The sequence below is a fragment of the Anomaloglossus baeobatrachus genome, unplaced genomic scaffold, assembly GCF_048569485.1.
Source record: "Anomaloglossus baeobatrachus isolate aAnoBae1 unplaced genomic scaffold, aAnoBae1.hap1 Scaffold_4343, whole genome shotgun sequence".
Lineage (NCBI taxonomy): Eukaryota > Metazoa > Chordata > Amphibia > Anura > Aromobatidae > Anomaloglossus > Anomaloglossus baeobatrachus.
This window is the reverse complement of record NW_027443679.1, coordinates 16,686-38,048: the sequence shown is the minus strand read 5'-3', so window position 1 is coordinate 38,048 and position 21,363 is coordinate 16,686. Positions and strand designations below refer to the sequence as shown.

At 46.2% G+C, this 21,363-nt stretch overlaps 14 non-coding genes across 14 annotated transcripts; all 14 read right to left on the bottom strand.

Annotated features, from left to right (window-relative positions):
• Positions 1–438: 438 nt before the first annotated feature.
• LOC142279514 (U2 spliceosomal RNA) lies at positions 439–629 on the bottom strand. The gene has a single exon (XR_012742130.1). It is a non-coding gene; the product is annotated as a U2 spliceosomal RNA (small nuclear RNA).
• Positions 630–2,016: 1,387 nt separating this feature from the next.
• LOC142279513 (U2 spliceosomal RNA) lies at positions 2,017–2,207 on the bottom strand. Its single transcript, XR_012742129.1, has one exon. It is a non-coding gene; the product is annotated as a U2 spliceosomal RNA (small nuclear RNA).
• A 1,387-nt stretch (positions 2,208–3,594) lies between these two features.
• On the bottom strand, positions 3,595–3,785 carry LOC142279512 (U2 spliceosomal RNA). Its single transcript, XR_012742128.1, has one exon. It is a non-coding gene; the product is annotated as a U2 spliceosomal RNA (small nuclear RNA).
• A 1,387-nt stretch (positions 3,786–5,172) lies between these two features.
• Positions 5,173–5,363, bottom strand: LOC142279511 (U2 spliceosomal RNA). Its single transcript, XR_012742127.1, has one exon. It is a non-coding gene; the product is annotated as a U2 spliceosomal RNA (small nuclear RNA).
• A 1,387-nt stretch (positions 5,364–6,750) lies between these two features.
• Positions 6,751–6,941, bottom strand: LOC142279510 (U2 spliceosomal RNA). The gene has a single exon (XR_012742126.1). It is a non-coding gene; the product is annotated as a U2 spliceosomal RNA (small nuclear RNA).
• Positions 6,942–8,328: 1,387 nt separating this feature from the next.
• Positions 8,329–8,519, bottom strand: LOC142279509 (U2 spliceosomal RNA). The gene has a single exon (XR_012742125.1). It is a non-coding gene; the product is annotated as a U2 spliceosomal RNA (small nuclear RNA).
• Positions 8,520–9,906: 1,387 nt separating this feature from the next.
• On the bottom strand, positions 9,907–10,097 carry LOC142279507 (U2 spliceosomal RNA). Its single transcript, XR_012742123.1, has one exon. It is a non-coding gene; the product is annotated as a U2 spliceosomal RNA (small nuclear RNA).
• A 1,387-nt stretch (positions 10,098–11,484) lies between these two features.
• On the bottom strand, positions 11,485–11,675 carry LOC142279506 (U2 spliceosomal RNA). Its single transcript, XR_012742122.1, has one exon. It is a non-coding gene; the product is annotated as a U2 spliceosomal RNA (small nuclear RNA).
• A 1,387-nt stretch (positions 11,676–13,062) lies between these two features.
• LOC142279505 (U2 spliceosomal RNA) lies at positions 13,063–13,253 on the bottom strand. The gene has a single exon (XR_012742121.1). It is a non-coding gene; the product is annotated as a U2 spliceosomal RNA (small nuclear RNA).
• Positions 13,254–14,640: 1,387 nt separating this feature from the next.
• LOC142279503 (U2 spliceosomal RNA) lies at positions 14,641–14,831 on the bottom strand. The gene has a single exon (XR_012742120.1). It is a non-coding gene; the product is annotated as a U2 spliceosomal RNA (small nuclear RNA).
• Positions 14,832–16,218: 1,387 nt separating this feature from the next.
• Positions 16,219–16,409, bottom strand: LOC142279502 (U2 spliceosomal RNA). The gene has a single exon (XR_012742119.1). It is a non-coding gene; the product is annotated as a U2 spliceosomal RNA (small nuclear RNA).
• Positions 16,410–17,797: 1,388 nt separating this feature from the next.
• On the bottom strand, positions 17,798–17,988 carry LOC142279501 (U2 spliceosomal RNA). The gene has a single exon (XR_012742118.1). It is a non-coding gene; the product is annotated as a U2 spliceosomal RNA (small nuclear RNA).
• Positions 17,989–19,375: 1,387 nt separating this feature from the next.
• Positions 19,376–19,566, bottom strand: LOC142279500 (U2 spliceosomal RNA). The gene has a single exon (XR_012742117.1). It is a non-coding gene; the product is annotated as a U2 spliceosomal RNA (small nuclear RNA).
• A 1,387-nt stretch (positions 19,567–20,953) lies between these two features.
• LOC142279499 (U2 spliceosomal RNA) lies at positions 20,954–21,144 on the bottom strand. The gene has a single exon (XR_012742116.1). It is a non-coding gene; the product is annotated as a U2 spliceosomal RNA (small nuclear RNA).
• Positions 21,145–21,363: the final 219 nt, after the last annotated feature.

Genomic DNA, 21,363 nt, shown 5'->3' with positions numbered 1-21,363 from the left:
AGATCATCATTACTCAAAGAAAACCCCAAAAACCAATGCATGATAGGAATAAACAGGTAACTTTCTTTGGAGTGGAAGCGGAGAGATCGCACCAGATGCCAATTCTAGATGTTATCACACCTGTGGTCACTGCAGCAGCAGGTGAATCCACTTTGTCCAAAAGGGATCTATTCCATTCAATTGCAAATGATCTAGATAAGACAGAGAACTGCAGCACGGGGACATAGCCGAGTTGGTCAGGTTGAGTGGTGATGAGTTTGCTATTTGGATGAATAAAGAAAGTCAAAAGTGTGAAAGATAAAAAACAAAAGGAGGAAGTGTGAAAAGTGAATGGGCCAAATTGAGGTGCATATGAAGACGTATGCTTTCTTCCAATTCATTAAATCGGGCTAATATGAATCAGGTGAATTGAGTTCTGCTTTTGGAAACTGGGTTAAGAAGGGGTGCACCGTTCCTGGAGGTACTGCAATACCAGGTCAATGCGTGGAGTGGACAGAGCAAGCTCTTTTTCCATCTCCCTGTTCTAAAAATCCATTTAATATATGGTCCCCAGATAGGGGACGTATCAGATATTAAACTGATAAGAACAGATACTACACTTGATCTTAGCCAAAAGGCCGAGAAGCGATAACCAGAATTGGTTTGGGCCTCGAGTGGCACCCTGGCCTATGCCGGACACATCTTAGGGAGAGAGAGCGAGAGGGAGACAAACCCACGCCTACACAAGACATTTTGTCACCCAAGCCAACCCTTGAAAAGGCTGCTTTGCAGAGCCAAAACAAGAAGAATGGTGCGTTTTGCAGCCGCCGCCCACTGCAATGAATCTGAATAACTCCTCCTTTAGGGCGCAAGCAACTCCCCTCCCCCTTGCAGTCTTTCCAATTCACGATACAAAAAGACGGACAGGACAGGTTGCCTGACTTTCCGTCACTGCCACCCTTTGCCATCCTTACCCGTAGAAAGCCCTTTCATCATCCCCAAACCCTAATCTTTTCCCTTTCCTTCCCAGCCCCCAAACCCTGCCCTCTGTACCTTTCTCACCACCCGCTTCCCTTCTCCTGTCATCCCCCTACCACCCGGGAAAAAAAGAGATTGCCCCCTCCTTCCACTAGCCCACCCTCCCACCCAAAGAACAACTTCTTCTGCGCAGCTTGTTTTCTAGGCAGCAGCGCTATTGTGATGTCATCGGGGGGCATTGTGACAAGCCGCCAGTGTTCCGTCTCTTCATGTTGTGCACAGTTCAAACGGAAAATACATCAACAGGCAGACTACAGAAAAGCTTACTATCAAAGGTTAGAGGGGGGCTTTCTCAGAGGGCTTTTTACAGTTTTTCTATTCCCAATTAGCCGTTTAAGTGTACTTATTGAAAGTAGTAATTCTTTCATAGGCCGCCCTTTCTTAGTATTTGACGTTCCTTATATTGCGGTATGAGGCTTCGCAGTAGGTTGCAAACATTCATCACCCATGACTTTCCCCAATTGAGCTCAGAAGCTCAATGTCTATCATGACCTCTCTTTTAGAATGTCCAAGAGCAAGCAAACTATTCCTCCAGGAGAGGGCGCCAACAGACTACTAAAGAGATCATCATTACTCAAAGAAAACCCCAAAAACCAATGCATGATAGGAATAAACAGGTAACTTTCTTTGGAGTGGAAGCGGAGAGATCGCACCAGATGCCAATTCTAGATGTTATCACACCTGTGGTCACTGCAGCAGCAGGTGAATCCACTTTGTCCAAAAGGGATCTATTCCATTCAATTGCAAATGATCTAGATAAGACAGAGAACTGCAGCACGGGGACATAGCCGAGTTGGTCAGGTTGAGTGGTGATGAGTTTGCTATTTGGATGAATAAAGAAAGTCAAAAGTGTGAAAGATAAAAAACAAAAGGAGGAAGTGTGAAAAGTGAATGGGCCAAATTGAGGTGCATATGAAGACGTATGCTTTCTTCCAATTCATTAAATCGGGCTAATATGAATCAGGTGAATTGAGTTCTGCTTTTGGAAACTGGGTTAAGAAGGGGTGCACCGTTCCTGGAGGTACTGCAATACCAGGTCAATGCGTGGAGTGGACAGAGCAAGCTCTTTTTCCATCTCCCTGTTCTAAAAATCCATTTAATATATGGTCCCCAGATAGGGGACGTATCAGATATTAAACTGATAAGAACAGATACTACACTTGATCTTAGCCAAAAGGCCGAGAAGCGATAACCAGAATTGGTTTGGGCCTCGAGTGGCACCCTGGCCTATGCCGGACACATCTTAGGGAGAGAGAGCGAGAGGGAGACAAACCCACGCCTACACAAGACATTTTGTCACCCAAGCCAACCCTTGAAAAGGCTGCTTTGCAGAGCCAAAACAAGAAGAATGGTGCGTTTTGCAGCCGCCGCCCACTGCAATGAATCTGAATAACTCCTCCTTTAGGGCGCAAGCAACTCCCCTCCCCCTTGCAGTCTTTCCAATTCACGATACAAAAAGACGGACAGGACAGGTTGCCTGACTTTCCGTCACTGCCACCCTTTGCCATCCTTACCCGTAGAAAGCCCTTTCATCATCCCCAAACCCTAATCTTTTCCCTTTCCTTCCCAGCCCCCAAACCCTGCCCTCTGTACCTTTCTCACCACCCGCTTCCCTTCTCCTGTCATCCCCCTACCACCCGGGAAAAAAAGAGATTGCCCCCTCCTTCCACTAGCCCACCCTCCCACCCAAAGAACAACTTCTTCTGCGCAGCTTGTTTTCTAGGCAGCAGCGCTATTGTGATGTCATCGGGGGGCATTGTGACAAGCCGCCAGTGTTCCGTCTCTTCATGTTGTGCACAGTTCAAACGGAAAATACATCAACAGGCAGACTACAGAAAAGCTTACTATCAAAGGTTAGAGGGGGGCTTTCTCAGAGGGCTTTTTACAGTTTTTCTATTCCCAATTAGCCGTTTAAGTGTACTTATTGAAAGTAGTAATTCTTTCATAGGCCGCCCTTTCTTAGTATTTGACGTTCCTTATATTGCGGTATGAGGCTTCGCAGTAGGTTGCAAACATTCATCACCCATGACTTTCCCCAATTGAGCTCAGAAGCTCAATGTCTATCATGACCTCTCTTTTAGAATGTCCAAGAGCAAGCAAACTATTCCTCCAGGAGAGGGCGCCAACAGACTACTAAAGAGATCATCATTACTCAAAGAAAACCCCAAAAACCAATGCATGATAGGAATAAACAGGTAACTTTCTTTGGAGTGGAAGCGGAGAGATCGCACCAGATGCCAATTCTAGATGTTATCACACCTGTGGTCACTGCAGCAGCAGGTGAATCCACTTTGTCCAAAAGGGATCTATTCCATTCAATTGCAAATGATCTAGATAAGACAGAGAACTGCAGCACGGGGACATAGCCGAGTTGGTCAGGTTGAGTGGTGATGAGTTTGCTATTTGGATGAATAAAGAAAGTCAAAAGTGTGAAAGATAAAAAACAAAAGGAGGAAGTGTGAAAAGTGAATGGGCCAAATTGAGGTGCATATGAAGACGTATGCTTTCTTCCAATTCATTAAATCGGGCTAATATGAATCAGGTGAATTGAGTTCTGCTTTTGGAAACTGGGTTAAGAAGGGGTGCACCGTTCCTGGAGGTACTGCAATACCAGGTCAATGCGTGGAGTGGACAGAGCAAGCTCTTTTTCCATCTCCCTGTTCTAAAAATCCATTTAATATATGGTCCCCAGATAGGGGACGTATCAGATATTAAACTGATAAGAACAGATACTACACTTGATCTTAGCCAAAAGGCCGAGAAGCGATAACCAGAATTGGTTTGGGCCTCGAGTGGCACCCTGGCCTATGCCGGACACATCTTAGGGAGAGAGAGCGAGAGGGAGACAAACCCACGCCTACACAAGACATTTTGTCACCCAAGCCAACCCTTGAAAAGGCTGCTTTGCAGAGCCAAAACAAGAAGAATGGTGCGTTTTGCAGCCGCCGCCCACTGCAATGAATCTGAATAACTCCTCCTTTAGGGCGCAAGCAACTCCCCTCCCCCTTGCAGTCTTTCCAATTCACGATACAAAAAGACGGACAGGACAGGTTGCCTGACTTTCCGTCACTGCCACCCTTTGCCATCCTTACCCGTAGAAAGCCCTTTCATCATCCCCAAACCCTAATCTTTTCCCTTTCCTTCCCAGCCCCCAAACCCTGCCCTCTGTACCTTTCTCACCACCCGCTTCCCTTCTCCTGTCATCCCCCTACCACCCGGGAAAAAAAGAGATTGCCCCCTCCTTCCACTAGCCCACCCTCCCACCCAAAGAACAACTTCTTCTGCGCAGCTTGTTTTCTAGGCAGCAGCGCTATTGTGATGTCATCGGGGGGCATTGTGACAAGCCGCCAGTGTTCCGTCTCTTCATGTTGTGCACAGTTCAAACGGAAAATACATCAACAGGCAGACTACAGAAAAGCTTACTATCAAAGGTTAGAGGGGGGCTTTCTCAGAGGGCTTTTTACAGTTTTTCTATTCCCAATTAGCCGTTTAAGTGTACTTATTGAAAGTAGTAATTCTTTCATAGGCCGCCCTTTCTTAGTATTTGACGTTCCTTATATTGCGGTATGAGGCTTCGCAGTAGGTTGCAAACATTCATCACCCATGACTTTCCCCAATTGAGCTCAGAAGCTCAATGTCTATCATGACCTCTCTTTTAGAATGTCCAAGAGCAAGCAAACTATTCCTCCAGGAGAGGGCGCCAACAGACTACTAAAGAGATCATCATTACTCAAAGAAAACCCCAAAAACCAATGCATGATAGGAATAAACAGGTAACTTTCTTTGGAGTGGAAGCGGAGAGATCGCACCAGATGCCAATTCTAGATGTTATCACACCTGTGGTCACTGCAGCAGCAGGTGAATCCACTTTGTCCAAAAGGGATCTATTCCATTCAATTGCAAATGATCTAGATAAGACAGAGAACTGCAGCACGGGGACATAGCCGAGTTGGTCAGGTTGAGTGGTGATGAGTTTGCTATTTGGATGAATAAAGAAAGTCAAAAGTGTGAAAGATAAAAAACAAAAGGAGGAAGTGTGAAAAGTGAATGGGCCAAATTGAGGTGCATATGAAGACGTATGCTTTCTTCCAATTCATTAAATCGGGCTAATATGAATCAGGTGAATTGAGTTCTGCTTTTGGAAACTGGGTTAAGAAGGGGTGCACCGTTCCTGGAGGTACTGCAATACCAGGTCAATGCGTGGAGTGGACAGAGCAAGCTCTTTTTCCATCTCCCTGTTCTAAAAATCCATTTAATATATGGTCCCCAGATAGGGGACGTATCAGATATTAAACTGATAAGAACAGATACTACACTTGATCTTAGCCAAAAGGCCGAGAAGCGATAACCAGAATTGGTTTGGGCCTCGAGTGGCACCCTGGCCTATGCCGGACACATCTTAGGGAGAGAGAGCGAGAGGGAGACAAACCCACGCCTACACAAGACATTTTGTCACCCAAGCCAACCCTTGAAAAGGCTGCTTTGCAGAGCCAAAACAAGAAGAATGGTGCGTTTTGCAGCCGCCGCCCACTGCAATGAATCTGAATAACTCCTCCTTTAGGGCGCAAGCAACTCCCCTCCCCCTTGCAGTCTTTCCAATTCACGATACAAAAAGACGGACAGGACAGGTTGCCTGACTTTCCGTCACTGCCACCCTTTGCCATCCTTACCCGTAGAAAGCCCTTTCATCATCCCCAAACCCTAATCTTTTCCCTTTCCTTCCCAGCCCCCAAACCCTGCCCTCTGTACCTTTCTCACCACCCGCTTCCCTTCTCCTGTCATCCCCCTACCACCCGGGAAAAAAAGAGATTGCCCCCTCCTTCCACTAGCCCACCCTCCCACCCAAAGAACAACTTCTTCTGCGCAGCTTGTTTTCTAGGCAGCAGCGCTATTGTGATGTCATCGGGGGGCATTGTGACAAGCCGCCAGTGTTCCGTCTCTTCATGTTGTGCACAGTTCAAACGGAAAATACATCAACAGGCAGACTACAGAAAAGCTTACTATCAAAGGTTAGAGGGGGGCTTTCTCAGAGGGCTTTTTACAGTTTTTCTATTCCCAATTAGCCGTTTAAGTGTACTTATTGAAAGTAGTAATTCTTTCATAGGCCGCCCTTTCTTAGTATTTGACGTTCCTTATATTGCGGTATGAGGCTTCGCAGTAGGTTGCAAACATTCATCACCCATGACTTTCCCCAATTGAGCTCAGAAGCTCAATGTCTATCATGACCTCTCTTTTAGAATGTCCAAGAGCAAGCAAACTATTCCTCCAGGAGAGGGCGCCAACAGACTACTAAAGAGATCATCATTACTCAAAGAAAACCCCAAAAACCAATGCATGATAGGAATAAACAGGTAACTTTCTTTGGAGTGGAAGCGGAGAGATCGCACCAGATGCCAATTCTAGATGTTATCACACCTGTGGTCACTGCAGCAGCAGGTGAATCCACTTTGTCCAAAAGGGATCTATTCCATTCAATTGCAAATGATCTAGATAAGACAGAGAACTGCAGCACGGGGACATAGCCGAGTTGGTCAGGTTGAGTGGTGATGAGTTTGCTATTTGGATGAATAAAGAAAGTCAAAAGTGTGAAAGATAAAAAACAAAAGGAGGAAGTGTGAAAAGTGAATGGGCCAAATTGAGGTGCATATGAAGACGTATGCTTTCTTCCAATTCATTAAATCGGGCTAATATGAATCAGGTGAATTGAGTTCTGCTTTTGGAAACTGGGTTAAGAAGGGGTGCACCGTTCCTGGAGGTACTGCAATACCAGGTCAATGCGTGGAGTGGACAGAGCAAGCTCTTTTTCCATCTCCCTGTTCTAAAAATCCATTTAATATATGGTCCCCAGATAGGGGACGTATCAGATATTAAACTGATAAGAACAGATACTACACTTGATCTTAGCCAAAAGGCCGAGAAGCGATAACCAGAATTGGTTTGGGCCTCGAGTGGCACCCTGGCCTATGCCGGACACATCTTAGGGAGAGAGAGCGAGAGGGAGACAAACCCACGCCTACACAAGACATTTTGTCACCCAAGCCAACCCTTGAAAAGGCTGCTTTGCAGAGCCAAAACAAGAAGAATGGTGCGTTTTGCAGCCGCCGCCCACTGCAATGAATCTGAATAACTCCTCCTTTAGGGCGCAAGCAACTCCCCTCCCCCTTGCAGTCTTTCCAATTCACGATACAAAAAGACGGACAGGACAGGTTGCCTGACTTTCCGTCACTGCCACCCTTTGCCATCCTTACCCGTAGAAAGCCCTTTCATCATCCCCAAACCCTAATCTTTTCCCTTTCCTTCCCAGCCCCCAAACCCTGCCCTCTGTACCTTTCTCACCACCCGCTTCCCTTCTCCTGTCATCCCCCTACCACCCGGGAAAAAAAGAGATTGCCCCCTCCTTCCACTAGCCCACCCTCCCACCCAAAGAACAACTTCTTCTGCGCAGCTTGTTTTCTAGGCAGCAGCGCTATTGTGATGTCATCGGGGGGCATTGTGACAAGCCGCCAGTGTTCCGTCTCTTCATGTTGTGCACAGTTCAAACGGAAAATACATCAACAGGCAGACTACAGAAAAGCTTACTATCAAAGGTTAGAGGGGGGCTTTCTCAGAGGGCTTTTTACAGTTTTTCTATTCCCAATTAGCCGTTTAAGTGTACTTATTGAAAGTAGTAATTCTTTCATAGGCCGCCCTTTCTTAGTATTTGACGTTCCTTATATTGCGGTATGAGGCTTCGCAGTAGGTTGCAAACATTCATCACCCATGACTTTCCCCAATTGAGCTCAGAAGCTCAATGTCTATCATGACCTCTCTTTTAGAATGTCCAAGAGCAAGCAAACTATTCCTCCAGGAGAGGGCGCCAACAGACTACTAAAGAGATCATCATTACTCAAAGAAAACCCCAAAAACCAATGCATGATAGGAATAAACAGGTAACTTTCTTTGGAGTGGAAGCGGAGAGATCGCACCAGATGCCAATTCTAGATGTTATCACACCTGTGGTCACTGCAGCAGCAGGTGAATCCACTTTGTCCAAAAGGGATCTATTCCATTCAATTGCAAATGATCTAGATAAGACAGAGAACTGCAGCACGGGGACATAGCCGAGTTGGTCAGGTTGAGTGGTGATGAGTTTGCTATTTGGATGAATAAAGAAAGTCAAAAGTGTGAAAGATAAAAAACAAAAGGAGGAAGTGTGAAAAGTGAATGGGCCAAATTGAGGTGCATATGAAGACGTATGCTTTCTTCCAATTCATTAAATCGGGCTAATATGAATCAGGTGAATTGAGTTCTGCTTTTGGAAACTGGGTTAAGAAGGGGTGCACCGTTCCTGGAGGTACTGCAATACCAGGTCAATGCGTGGAGTGGACAGAGCAAGCTCTTTTTCCATCTCCCTGTTCTAAAAATCCATTTAATATATGGTCCCCAGATAGGGGACGTATCAGATATTAAACTGATAAGAACAGATACTACACTTGATCTTAGCCAAAAGGCCGAGAAGCGATAACCAGAATTGGTTTGGGCCTCGAGTGGCACCCTGGCCTATGCCGGACACATCTTAGGGAGAGAGAGCGAGAGGGAGACAAACCCACGCCTACACAAGACATTTTGTCACCCAAGCCAACCCTTGAAAAGGCTGCTTTGCAGAGCCAAAACAAGAAGAATGGTGCGTTTTGCAGCCGCCGCCCACTGCAATGAATCTGAATAACTCCTCCTTTAGGGCGCAAGCAACTCCCCTCCCCCTTGCAGTCTTTCCAATTCACGATACAAAAAGACGGACAGGACAGGTTGCCTGACTTTCCGTCACTGCCACCCTTTGCCATCCTTACCCGTAGAAAGCCCTTTCATCATCCCCAAACCCTAATCTTTTCCCTTTCCTTCCCAGCCCCCAAACCCTGCCCTCTGTACCTTTCTCACCACCCGCTTCCCTTCTCCTGTCATCCCCCTACCACCCGGGAAAAAAAGAGATTGCCCCCTCCTTCCACTAGCCCACCCTCCCACCCAAAGAACAACTTCTTCTGCGCAGCTTGTTTTCTAGGCAGCAGCGCTATTGTGATGTCATCGGGGGGCATTGTGACAAGCCGCCAGTGTTCCGTCTCTTCATGTTGTGCACAGTTCAAACGGAAAATACATCAACAGGCAGACTACAGAAAAGCTTACTATCAAAGGTTAGAGGGGGGCTTTCTCAGAGGGCTTTTTACAGTTTTTCTATTCCCAATTAGCCGTTTAAGTGTACTTATTGAAAGTAGTAATTCTTTCATAGGCCGCCCTTTCTTAGTATTTGACGTTCCTTATATTGCGGTATGAGGCTTCGCAGTAGGTTGCAAACATTCATCACCCATGACTTTCCCCAATTGAGCTCAGAAGCTCAATGTCTATCATGACCTCTCTTTTAGAATGTCCAAGAGCAAGCAAACTATTCCTCCAGGAGAGGGCGCCAACAGACTACTAAAGAGATCATCATTACTCAAAGAAAACCCCAAAAACCAATGCATGATAGGAATAAACAGGTAACTTTCTTTGGAGTGGAAGCGGAGAGATCGCACCAGATGCCAATTCTAGATGTTATCACACCTGTGGTCACTGCAGCAGCAGGTGAATCCACTTTGTCCAAAAGGGATCTATTCCATTCAATTGCAAATGATCTAGATAAGACAGAGAACTGCAGCACGGGGACATAGCCGAGTTGGTCAGGTTGAGTGGTGATGAGTTTGCTATTTGGATGAATAAAGAAAGTCAAAAGTGTGAAAGATAAAAAACAAAAGGAGGAAGTGTGAAAAGTGAATGGGCCAAATTGAGGTGCATATGAAGACGTATGCTTTCTTCCAATTCATTAAATCGGGCTAATATGAATCAGGTGAATTGAGTTCTGCTTTTGGAAACTGGGTTAAGAAGGGGTGCACCGTTCCTGGAGGTACTGCAATACCAGGTCAATGCGTGGAGTGGACAGAGCAAGCTCTTTTTCCATCTCCCTGTTCTAAAAATCCATTTAATATATGGTCCCCAGATAGGGGACGTATCAGATATTAAACTGATAAGAACAGATACTACACTTGATCTTAGCCAAAAGGCCGAGAAGCGATAACCAGAATTGGTTTGGGCCTCGAGTGGCACCCTGGCCTATGCCGGACACATCTTAGGGAGAGAGAGCGAGAGGGAGACAAACCCACGCCTACACAAGACATTTTGTCACCCAAGCCAACCCTTGAAAAGGCTGCTTTGCAGAGCCAAAACAAGAAGAATGGTGCGTTTTGCAGCCGCCGCCCACTGCAATGAATCTGAATAACTCCTCCTTTAGGGCGCAAGCAACTCCCCTCCCCCTTGCAGTCTTTCCAATTCACGATACAAAAAGACGGACAGGACAGGTTGCCTGACTTTCCGTCACTGCCACCCTTTGCCATCCTTACCCGTAGAAAGCCCTTTCATCATCCCCAAACCCTAATCTTTTCCCTTTCCTTCCCAGCCCCCAAACCCTGCCCTCTGTACCTTTCTCACCACCCGCTTCCCTTCTCCTGTCATCCCCCTACCACCCGGGAAAAAAAGAGATTGCCCCCTCCTTCCACTAGCCCACCCTCCCACCCAAAGAACAACTTCTTCTGCGCAGCTTGTTTTCTAGGCAGCAGCGCTATTGTGATGTCATCGGGGGGCATTGTGACAAGCCGCCAGTGTTCCGTCTCTTCATGTTGTGCACAGTTCAAACGGAAAATACATCAACAGGCAGACTACAGAAAAGCTTACTATCAAAGGTTAGAGGGGGGCTTTCTCAGAGGGCTTTTTACAGTTTTTCTATTCCCAATTAGCCGTTTAAGTGTACTTATTGAAAGTAGTAATTCTTTCATAGGCCGCCCTTTCTTAGTATTTGACGTTCCTTATATTGCGGTATGAGGCTTCGCAGTAGGTTGCAAACATTCATCACCCATGACTTTCCCCAATTGAGCTCAGAAGCTCAATGTCTATCATGACCTCTCTTTTAGAATGTCCAAGAGCAAGCAAACTATTCCTCCAGGAGAGGGCGCCAACAGACTACTAAAGAGATCATCATTACTCAAAGAAAACCCCAAAAACCAATGCATGATAGGAATAAACAGGTAACTTTCTTTGGAGTGGAAGCGGAGAGATCGCACCAGATGCCAATTCTAGATGTTATCACACCTGTGGTCACTGCAGCAGCAGGTGAATCCACTTTGTCCAAAAGGGATCTATTCCATTCAATTGCAAATGATCTAGATAAGACAGAGAACTGCAGCACGGGGACATAGCCGAGTTGGTCAGGTTGAGTGGTGATGAGTTTGCTATTTGGATGAATAAAGAAAGTCAAAAGTGTGAAAGATAAAAAACAAAAGGAGGAAGTGTGAAAAGTGAATGGGCCAAATTGAGGTGCATATGAAGACGTATGCTTTCTTCCAATTCATTAAATCGGGCTAATATGAATCAGGTGAATTGAGTTCTGCTTTTGGAAACTGGGTTAAGAAGGGGTGCACCGTTCCTGGAGGTACTGCAATACCAGGTCAATGCGTGGAGTGGACAGAGCAAGCTCTTTTTCCATCTCCCTGTTCTAAAAATCCATTTAATATATGGTCCCCAGATAGGGGACGTATCAGATATTAAACTGATAAGAACAGATACTACACTTGATCTTAGCCAAAAGGCCGAGAAGCGATAACCAGAATTGGTTTGGGCCTCGAGTGGCACCCTGGCCTATGCCGGACACATCTTAGGGAGAGAGAGCGAGAGGGAGACAAACCCACGCCTACACAAGACATTTTGTCACCCAAGCCAACCCTTGAAAAGGCTGCTTTGCAGAGCCAAAACAAGAAGAATGGTGCGTTTTGCAGCCGCCGCCCACTGCAATGAATCTGAATAACTCCTCCTTTAGGGCGCAAGCAACTCCCCTCCCCCTTGCAGTCTTTCCAATTCACGATACAAAAAGACGGACAGGACAGGTTGCCTGACTTTCCGTCACTGCCACCCTTTGCCATCCTTACCCGTAGAAAGCCCTTTCATCATCCCCAAACCCTAATCTTTTCCCTTTCCTTCCCAGCCCCCAAACCCTGCCCTCTGTACCTTTCTCACCACCCGCTTCCCTTCTCCTGTCATCCCCCTACCACCCGGGAAAAAAAGAGATTGCCCCCTCCTTCCACTAGCCCACCCTCCCACCCAAAGAACAACTTCTTCTGCGCAGCTTGTTTTCTAGGCAGCAGCGCTATTGTGATGTCATCGGGGGGCATTGTGACAAGCCGCCAGTGTTCCGTCTCTTCATGTTGTGCACAGTTCAAACGGAAAATACATCAACAGGCAGACTACAGAAAAGCTTACTATCAAAGGTTAGAGGGGGGCTTTCTCAGAGGGCTTTTTACAGTTTTTCTATTCCCAATTAGCCGTTTAAGTGTACTTATTGAAAGTAGTAATTCTTTCATAGGCCGCCCTTTCTTAGTATTTGACGTTCCTTATATTGCGGTATGAGGCTTCGCAGTAGGTTGCAAACATTCATCACCCATGACTTTCCCCAATTGAGCTCAGAAGCTCAATGTCTATCATGACCTCTCTTTTAGAATGTCCAAGAGCAAGCAAACTATTCCTCCAGGAGAGGGCGCCAACAGACTACTAAAGAGATCATCATTACTCAAAGAAAACCCCAAAAACCAATGCATGATAGGAATAAACAGGTAACTTTCTTTGGAGTGGAAGCGGAGAGATCGCACCAGATGCCAATTCTAGATGTTATCACACCTGTGGTCACTGCAGCAGCAGGTGAATCCACTTTGTCCAAAAGGGATCTATTCCATTCAATTGCAAATGATCTAGATAAGACAGAGAACTGCAGCACGGGGACATAGCCGAGTTGGTCAGGTTGAGTGGTGATGAGTTTGCTATTTGGATGAATAAAGAAAGTCAAAAGTGTGAAAGATAAAAAACAAAAGGAGGAAGTGTGAAAAGTGAATGGGCCAAATTGAGGTGCATATGAAGACGTATGCTTTCTTCCAATTCATTAAATCGGGCTAATATGAATCAGGTGAATTGAGTTCTGCTTTTGGAAACTGGGTTAAGAAGGGGTGCACCGTTCCTGGAGGTACTGCAATACCAGGTCAATGCGTGGAGTGGACAGAGCAAGCTCTTTTTCCATCTCCCTGTTCTAAAAATCCATTTAATATATGGTCCCCAGATAGGGGACGTATCAGATATTAAACTGATAAGAACAGATACTACACTTGATCTTAGCCAAAAGGCCGAGAAGCGATAACCAGAATTGGTTTGGGCCTCGAGTGGCACCCTGGCCTATGCCGGACACATCTTAGGGAGAGAGAGCGAGAGGGAGACAAACCCACGCCTACACAAGACATTTTGTCACCCAAGCCAACCCTTGAAAAGGCTGCTTTGCAGAGCCAAAACAAGAAGAATGGTGCGTTTTGCAGCCGCCGCCCACTGCAATGAATCTGAATAACTCCTCCTTTAGGGCGCAAGCAACTCCCCTCCCCCTTGCAGTCTTTCCAATTCACGATACAAAAAGACGGACAGGACAGGTTGCCTGACTTTCCGTCACTGCCACCCTTTGCCATCCTTACCCGTAGAAAGCCCTTTCATCATCCCCAAACCCTAATCTTTTCCCTTTCCTTCCCAGCCCCCAAACCCTGCCCTCTGTACCTTTCTCACCACCCGCTTCCCTTCTCCTGTCATCCCCCTACCACCCGGGAAAAAAAGAGATTGCCCCCTCCTTCCACTAGCCCACCCTCCCACCCAAAGAACAACTTCTTCTGCGCAGCTTGTTTTCTAGGCAGCAGCGCTATTGTGATGTCATCGGGGGGCATTGTGACAAGCCGCCAGTGTTCCGTCTCTTCATGTTGTGCACAGTTCAAACGGAAAATACATCAACAGGCAGACTACAGAAAAGCTTACTATCAAAGGTTAGAGGGGGGCTTTCTCAGAGGGCTTTTTACAGTTTTTCTATTCCCAATTAGCCGTTTAAGTGTACTTATTGAAAGTAGTAATTCTTTCATAGGCCGCCCTTTCTTAGTATTTGACGTTCCTTATATTGCGGTATGAGGCTTCGCAGTAGGTTGCAAACATTCATCACCCATGACTTTCCCCAATTGAGCTCAGAAGCTCAATGTCTATCATGACCTCTCTTTTAGAATGTCCAAGAGCAAGCAAACTATTCCTCCAGGAGAGGGCGCCAACAGACTACTAAAGAGATCATCATTACTCAAAGAAAACCCCAAAAACCAATGCATGATAGGAATAAACAGGTAACTTTCTTTGGAGTGGAAGCGGAGAGATCGCACCAGATGCCAATTCTAGATGTTATCACACCTGTGGTCACTGCAGCAGCAGGTGAATCCACTTTGTCCAAAAGGGATCTATTCCATTCAATTGCAAATGATCTAGATAAGACAGAGAACTGCAGCACGGGGACATAGCCGAGTTGGTCAGGTTGAGTGGTGATGAGTTTGCTATTTGGATGAATAAAGAAAGTCAAAAGTGTGAAAGATAAAAAACAAAAGGAGGAAGTGTGAAAAGTGAATGGGCCAAATTGAGGTGCATATGAAGACGTATGCTTTCTTCCAATTCATTAAATCGGGCTAATATGAATCAGGTGAATTGAGTTCTGCTTTTGGAAACTGGGTTAAGAAGGGGTGCACCGTTCCTGGAGGTACTGCAATACCAGGTCAATGCGTGGAGTGGACAGAGCAAGCTCTTTTTCCATCTCCCTGTTCTAAAAATCCATTTAATATATGGTCCCCAGATAGGGGACGTATCAGATATTAAACTGATAAGAACAGATACTACACTTGATCTTAGCCAAAAGGCCGAGAAGCGATAACCAGAATTGGTTTGGGCCTCGAGTGGCACCCTGGCCTATGCCGGACACATCTTAGGGAGAGAGAGCGAGAGGGAGACAAACCCACGCCTACACAAGACATTTTGTCACCCAAGCCAACCCTTGAAAAGGCTGCTTTGCAGAGCCAAAACAAGAAGAATGGTGCGTTTTGCAGCCGCCGCCCACTGCAATGAATCTGAATAACTCCTCCTTTAGGGCGCAAGCAACTCCCCTCCCCCTTGCAGTCTTTCCAATTCACGATACAAAAAGACGGACAGGACAGGTTGCCTGACTTTCCGTCACTGCCACCCTTTGCCATCCTTACCCGTAGAAAGCCCTTTCATCATCCCCAAACCCTAATCTTTTCCCTTTCCTTCCCAGCCCCCAAACCCTGCCCTCTGTACCTTTCTCACCACCCGCTTCCCTTCTCCTGTCATCCCCCTACCACCCGGGAAAAAAAGAGATTGCCCCCTCCTTCCACTAGCCCACCCTCCCACCCAAAGAACAACTTCTTCTGCGCAGCTTGTTTTCTAGGCAGCAGCGCTATTGTGATGTCATCGGGGGGCATTGTGACAAGCCGCCAGTGTTCCGTCTCTTCATGTTGTGCACAGTTCAAACGGAAAATACATCAACAGGCAGACTACAGAAAAGCTTACTATCAAAGGTTAGAGGGGGGCTTTCTCAGAGGGCTTTTTACAGTTTTTCTATTCCCAATTAGCCGTTTAAGTGTACTTATTGAAAGTAGTAATTCTTTCATAGGCCGCCCTTTCTTAGTATTTGACGTTCCTTATATTGCGGTATGAGGCTTCGCAGTAGGTTGCAAACATTCATCACCCATGACTTTCCCCAATTGAGCTCAGAAGCTCAATGTCTATCATGACCTCTCTTTTAGAATGTCCAAGAGCAAGCAAACTATTCCTCCAGGAGAGGGCGCCAACAGACTACTAAAGAGATCATCATTACTCAAAGAAAACCCCAAAAACCAATGCATGATAGGAATAAACAGGTAACTTTCTTTGGAGTGGAAGCGGAGAGATCGCACCAGATGCCAATTCTAGATGTTATCACACCTGTGGTCACTGCAGCAGCAGGTGAATCCACTTTGTCCAAAAGGGATCTATTCCATTCAATTGCAAATGATCTAGATAAGACAGAGAACTGCAGCACGGGGACATAGCCGAGTTGGTCAGGTTGAGTGGTGATGAGTTTGCTATTTGGATGAATAAAGAAAGTCAAAAGTGTGAAAGATAAAAAACAAAAGGAGGAAGTGTGAAAAGTGAATGGGCCAAATTGAGGTGCATATGAAGACGTATGCTTTCTTCCAATTCATTAAATCGGGCTAATATGAATCAGGTGAATTGAGTTCTGCTTTTGGAAACTGGGTTAAGAAGGGGTGCACCGTTCCTGGAGGTACTGCAATACCAGGTCAATGCGTGGAGTGGACAGAGCAAGCTCTTTTTCCATCTCCCTGTTCTAAAAATCCATTTAATATATGGTCCCCAGATAGGGGACGTATCAGATATTAAACTGATAAGAACAGATACTACACTTGATCTTAGCCAAAAGGCCGAGAAGCGATAACCAGAATTGGTTTGGGCCTCGAGTGGCACCCTGGCCTATGCCGGACACATCTTAGGGAGAGAGAGCGAGAGGGAGACAAACCCACGCCTACACAAGACATTTTGTCACCCAAGCCAACCCTTGAAAAGGCTGCTTTGCAGAGCCAAAACAAGAAGAATGGTGCGTTTTGCAGCCGCCGCCCACTGCAATGAATCTGAATAACTCCTCCTTTAGGGCGCAAGCAACTCCCCTCCCCCTTGCAGTCTTTCCAATTCACGATACAAAAAGACGGACAGGACAGGTTGCCTGACTTTCCGTCACTGCCACCCTTTGCCATCCTTACCCGTAGAAAGCCCTTTCATCATCCCCAAACCCTAATCTTTTCCCTTTCCTTCCCAGCCCCCAAACCCTGCCCTCTGTACCTTTCTCACCACCCGCTTCCCTTCTCCTGTCATCCCCCTACCACCCGGGAAAAAAAGAGATTGCCCCCTCCTTCCACTAGCCCACCCTCCCACCCAAAGAACAACTTCTTCTGCGCAGCTTGTTTTCTAGGCAGCAGCGCTATTGTGATGTCATCGGGGGGCATTGTGACAAGCCGCCAGTGTTCCGTCTCTTCATGTTGTGCACAGTGTCAAACGGAAAATACATCAACAGGCAGACTACAGAAAAGCTTACTATCAAAGGTTAGAGGGGGGCTTTCTCAGAGGGCTTTTTACAGTTTTTCTATTCCCAATTAGCCGTTTAAGTGTACTTATTGAAAGTAGTAATTCTTTCATAGGCCGCCCTTTCTTAGTATTTGACGTTCCTTATATTGCGGTATGAGGCTTCGCAGTAGGTTGCAAACATTCATCACCCATGACTTTCCCCAATTGAGCTCAGAAGCTCAATGTCTATCATGACCTCTCTTTTAGAATGTCCAAGAGCAAGCAAACTATTCCTCCAGGAGAGGGCGCCAACAGACTACTAAAGAGATCATCATTACTCAAAGAAAACCCCAAAAACCAATGCATGATAGGAATAAACAGGTAACTTTCTTTGGAGTGGAAGCGGAGAGATCGCACCAGATGCCAATTCTAGATGTTATCACACCTGTGGTCACTGCAGCAGCAGGTGAATCCACTTTGTCCAAAAGGGATCTATTCCATTCAATTGCAAATGATCTAGATAAGACAGAGAACTGCAGCACGGGGACATAGCCGAGTTGGTCAGGTTGAGTGGTGATGAGTTTGCTATTTGGATGAATAAAGAAAGTCAAAAGTGTGAAAGATAAAAAACAAAAGGAGGAAGTGTGAAAAGTGAATGGGCCAAATTGAGGTGCATATGAAGACGTATGCTTTCTTCCAATTCATTAAATCGGGCTAATATGAATCAGGTGAATTGAGTTCTGCTTTTGGAAACTGGGTTAAGAAGGGGTGCACCGTTCCTGGAGGTACTGCAATACCAGGTCAATGCGTGGAGTGGACAGAGCAAGCTCTTTTTCCATCTCCCTGTTCTAAAAATCCATTTAATATATGGTCCCCAGATAGGGGACGTATCAGATATTAAACTGATAAGAACAGATACTACACTTGATCTTAGCCAAAAGGCCGAGAAGCGATAACCAGAATTGGTTTGGGCCTCGAGTGGCACCCTGGCCTATGCCGGACACATCTTAGGGAGAGAGAGCGAGAGGGAGACAAACCCACGCCTACACAAGACATTTTGTCACCCAAGCCAACCCTTGAAAAGGCTGCTTTGCAGAGCCAAAACAAGAAGAATGGTGCGTTTTGCAGCCGCCGCCCACTGCAATGAATCTGAATAACTCCTCCTTTAGGGCGCAAGCAACTCCCCTCCCCCTTGCAGTCTTTCCAATTCACGATACAAAAAGACGGACAGGACAGGTTGCCTGACTTTCCGTCACTGCCACCCTTTGCCATCCTTACCCGTAGAAAGCCCTTTCATCATCCCCAAACCCTAATCTTTTCCCTTTCCTTCCCAGCCCCCAAACCCTGCCCTCTGTACCTTTCTCACCACCCGCTTCCCTTCTCCTGTCATCCCCCTACCACCCGGGAAAAAAAGAGATTGCCCCCTCCTTCCACTAGCCCACCCTCCCACCCAAAGAACAACTTCTTCTGCGCAGCTTGTTTTCTAGGCAGCAGCGCTATTGTGATGTCATCGGGGGGCATTGTGACAAGCCGCCAGTGTTCCGTCTCTTCATGTTGTGCACAGTTCAAACGGAAAATACATCAACAGGCAGACTACAGAAAAGCTTACTATCAAAGGTTAGAGGGGGGCTTTCTCAGAGGGCTTTTTACAGTTTTTCTATTCCCAATTAGCCGTTTAAGTGTACTTATTGAAAGTAGTAATTCTTTCATAGGCCGCCCTTTCTTAGTATTTGACGTTCCTTATATTGCGGTATGAGGCTTCGCAGTAGGTTGCAAACATTCATCACCCATGACTTTCCCCAATTGAGCTCAGAAGCTCAATGTCTATCATGACCTCTCTTTTAGAATGTCCAAGAGCAAGCAAACTATTCCTCCAGGAGAGGGCGCCAACAGACTACTAAAGAGATCATCATTACTCAAAGAAAACCCCAAAAACCAATGCATGATAGGAATAAACAGGTAACTTTCTTTGGAGTGGAAGCGGAGAGATCGCACCAGATGCCAATTCTAGATGTTATCACACCTGTGGTCACTGCAGCAGCAGGTGAATCCACTTTGTCCAAAAGGGATCTATTCCATTCAATTGCAAATGATCTAGATAAGACAGAGAACTGCAGCACGGGGACATAGCCGAGTTGGTCAGGTTGAGTGGTGATGAGTTTGCTATTTGGATGAATAAAGAAAGTCAAAAGTGTGAAAGATAAAAAACAAAAGGAGGAAGTGTGAAAAGTGAATGGGCCAAATTGAGGTGCATATGAAGACGTATGCTTTCTTCCAATTCATTAAATCGGGCTAATATGAATCAGGTGAATTGAGTTCTGCTTTTGGAAACTGGGTTAAGAAGGGGTGCACCGTTCCTGGAGGTACTGCAATACCAGGTCAATGCGTGGAGTGGACAGAGCAAGCTCTTTTTCCATCTCCCTGTTCTAAAAATCCATTTAATATATGGTCCCCAGATAGGGGACGTATCAGATATTAAACTGATAAGAACAGATACTACACTTGATCTTAGCCAAAAGGCCGAGAAGCGATAACCAGAATTGGTTTGGGCCTCGAGTGGCACCCTGGCCTATGCCGGACACATCTTAGGGAGAGAGAGCGAGAGGGAGACAAACCCACGCCTACACAAGACATTTTGTCACCCAAGCCAACCCTTGAAAAGGCTGCTTTGCAGAGCCAAAACAAGAAGAATGGTGCGTTTTGCAGCCGCCGCCCACTGCAATGAATCTGAATAACTCCTCCTTTAGGGCGCAAGCAACTCCCCTCCCCCTTGCAGTCTTTCCAATTCACGATACAAAAAGACGGACAGGACAGGTTGCCTGACTTTCCGTCACTGCCACCCTTTGCCATCCTTACCCGTAGAAAGCCCTTTCATCATCCCCAAACCCTAATCTTTTCCCTTTCCTTCCCAGCCCCCAAACCCTGCCCTCTGTACCTTTCTCACCACCCGCTTCCCTTCTCCTGTCATCCCCCTACCACCCGGGAAAAAAAGAGATTGCCCCCTCCTTCCACTAGCCCACCCTCCCACCCAAAGAACAACTTCTTCTGCGCAGCTTGTTTTCTAGGCAGCAGCGCTATTGTGATGTCATCGGGGGGCATTGTGACAAGCCGCCAGTGTTCCGTCTCTTCATGTTGTGCACAGTTCAAACGGAAAATACATCAACAGGCAGACTACAGAAAAGCTTACTATCAAAGGTTAGAGGGGGGCTTTCTCAGAGGGCTTTTTACAGTTTTTCTATTCCCAATTAGCCGTTTAAGTGTACTTATTGAAAGTAGTAATTCTTTCATAGGCCGCCCTTTCTTAGTATTTGACGTTCCTTATATTGCGGTATGAGGCTTCGCAGTAGGTTGCAAACATTCATCACCCATGACTTTCCCCAATTGAGCTCAGAAGCTCAATGTCTATCATGACCTCTCTTTTAGAATGTCCAAGAGCAAGCAAACTATTCCTCCAGGAGAGGGCGCCAACAGACTACTAAAGAGATCATCATTACTCAAAGAAAACCCCAAAAACCAATGCATGATAGGAATAAACAGGTAACTTTCTTTGGAGTGGAAGCGGAGAGATCGCACCAGATGCCAATTCTAGATGTTATCACACCTGTGGTCACTGCAGCAGCAGGTGAATCCACTTTGTCCAAAAGGGATCTATTCCATTCAATTGCAAATGATCTAGATAAGACAGAGAACTGCAGCACGGGGACATAGCCGAGTTGGTCAGGTTGAGTGGTGATGAGTTTGCTATTTGGATGAATAAAGAAAGTCAAAAGTGTGAAAGATAAAAAACAAAAGGAGGAAGTGTGAAAAGTGAATGGGCCAAATTGAGGTGCATATGAAGACGTATGCTTTCTTCCAATTCATTAAATCGGGCTAATATGAATCAGGTGAATTGAGTTCTGCTTTTGGAAACTGGGTTAAGAAGGGGTGCACCGTTCCTGGAGGTACTGCAATACCAGGTCAATGCGTGGAGTGGACAGAGCAAGCTCTTTTTCCATCTCCCTGTTCTAAAAATCCATTTAATATATGGTCCCCAGATAGGGGACGTATCAGATATTAAACTGATAAGAACAGATACTACACTTGATCTTAGCCAAAAGGCCGAGAAGCGATAACCAGAATTGGTTTGGGCCTCGAGTGGCACCCTGGCCTATGCCGGACACATCTTAGGGAGAGAGAGCGAGAGGGAGACAAACCCACGCCTACACAAGACATTTTGTCACCCAAGCCAACCCTTGAAAAGGCTGCTTTGCAGAGCCAAAACAAGAAGAATGGTGCGTTTTGCAGCCGCCGCCCACTGCAATGAATCTGAATAACTCCTCCTTTAGGGCG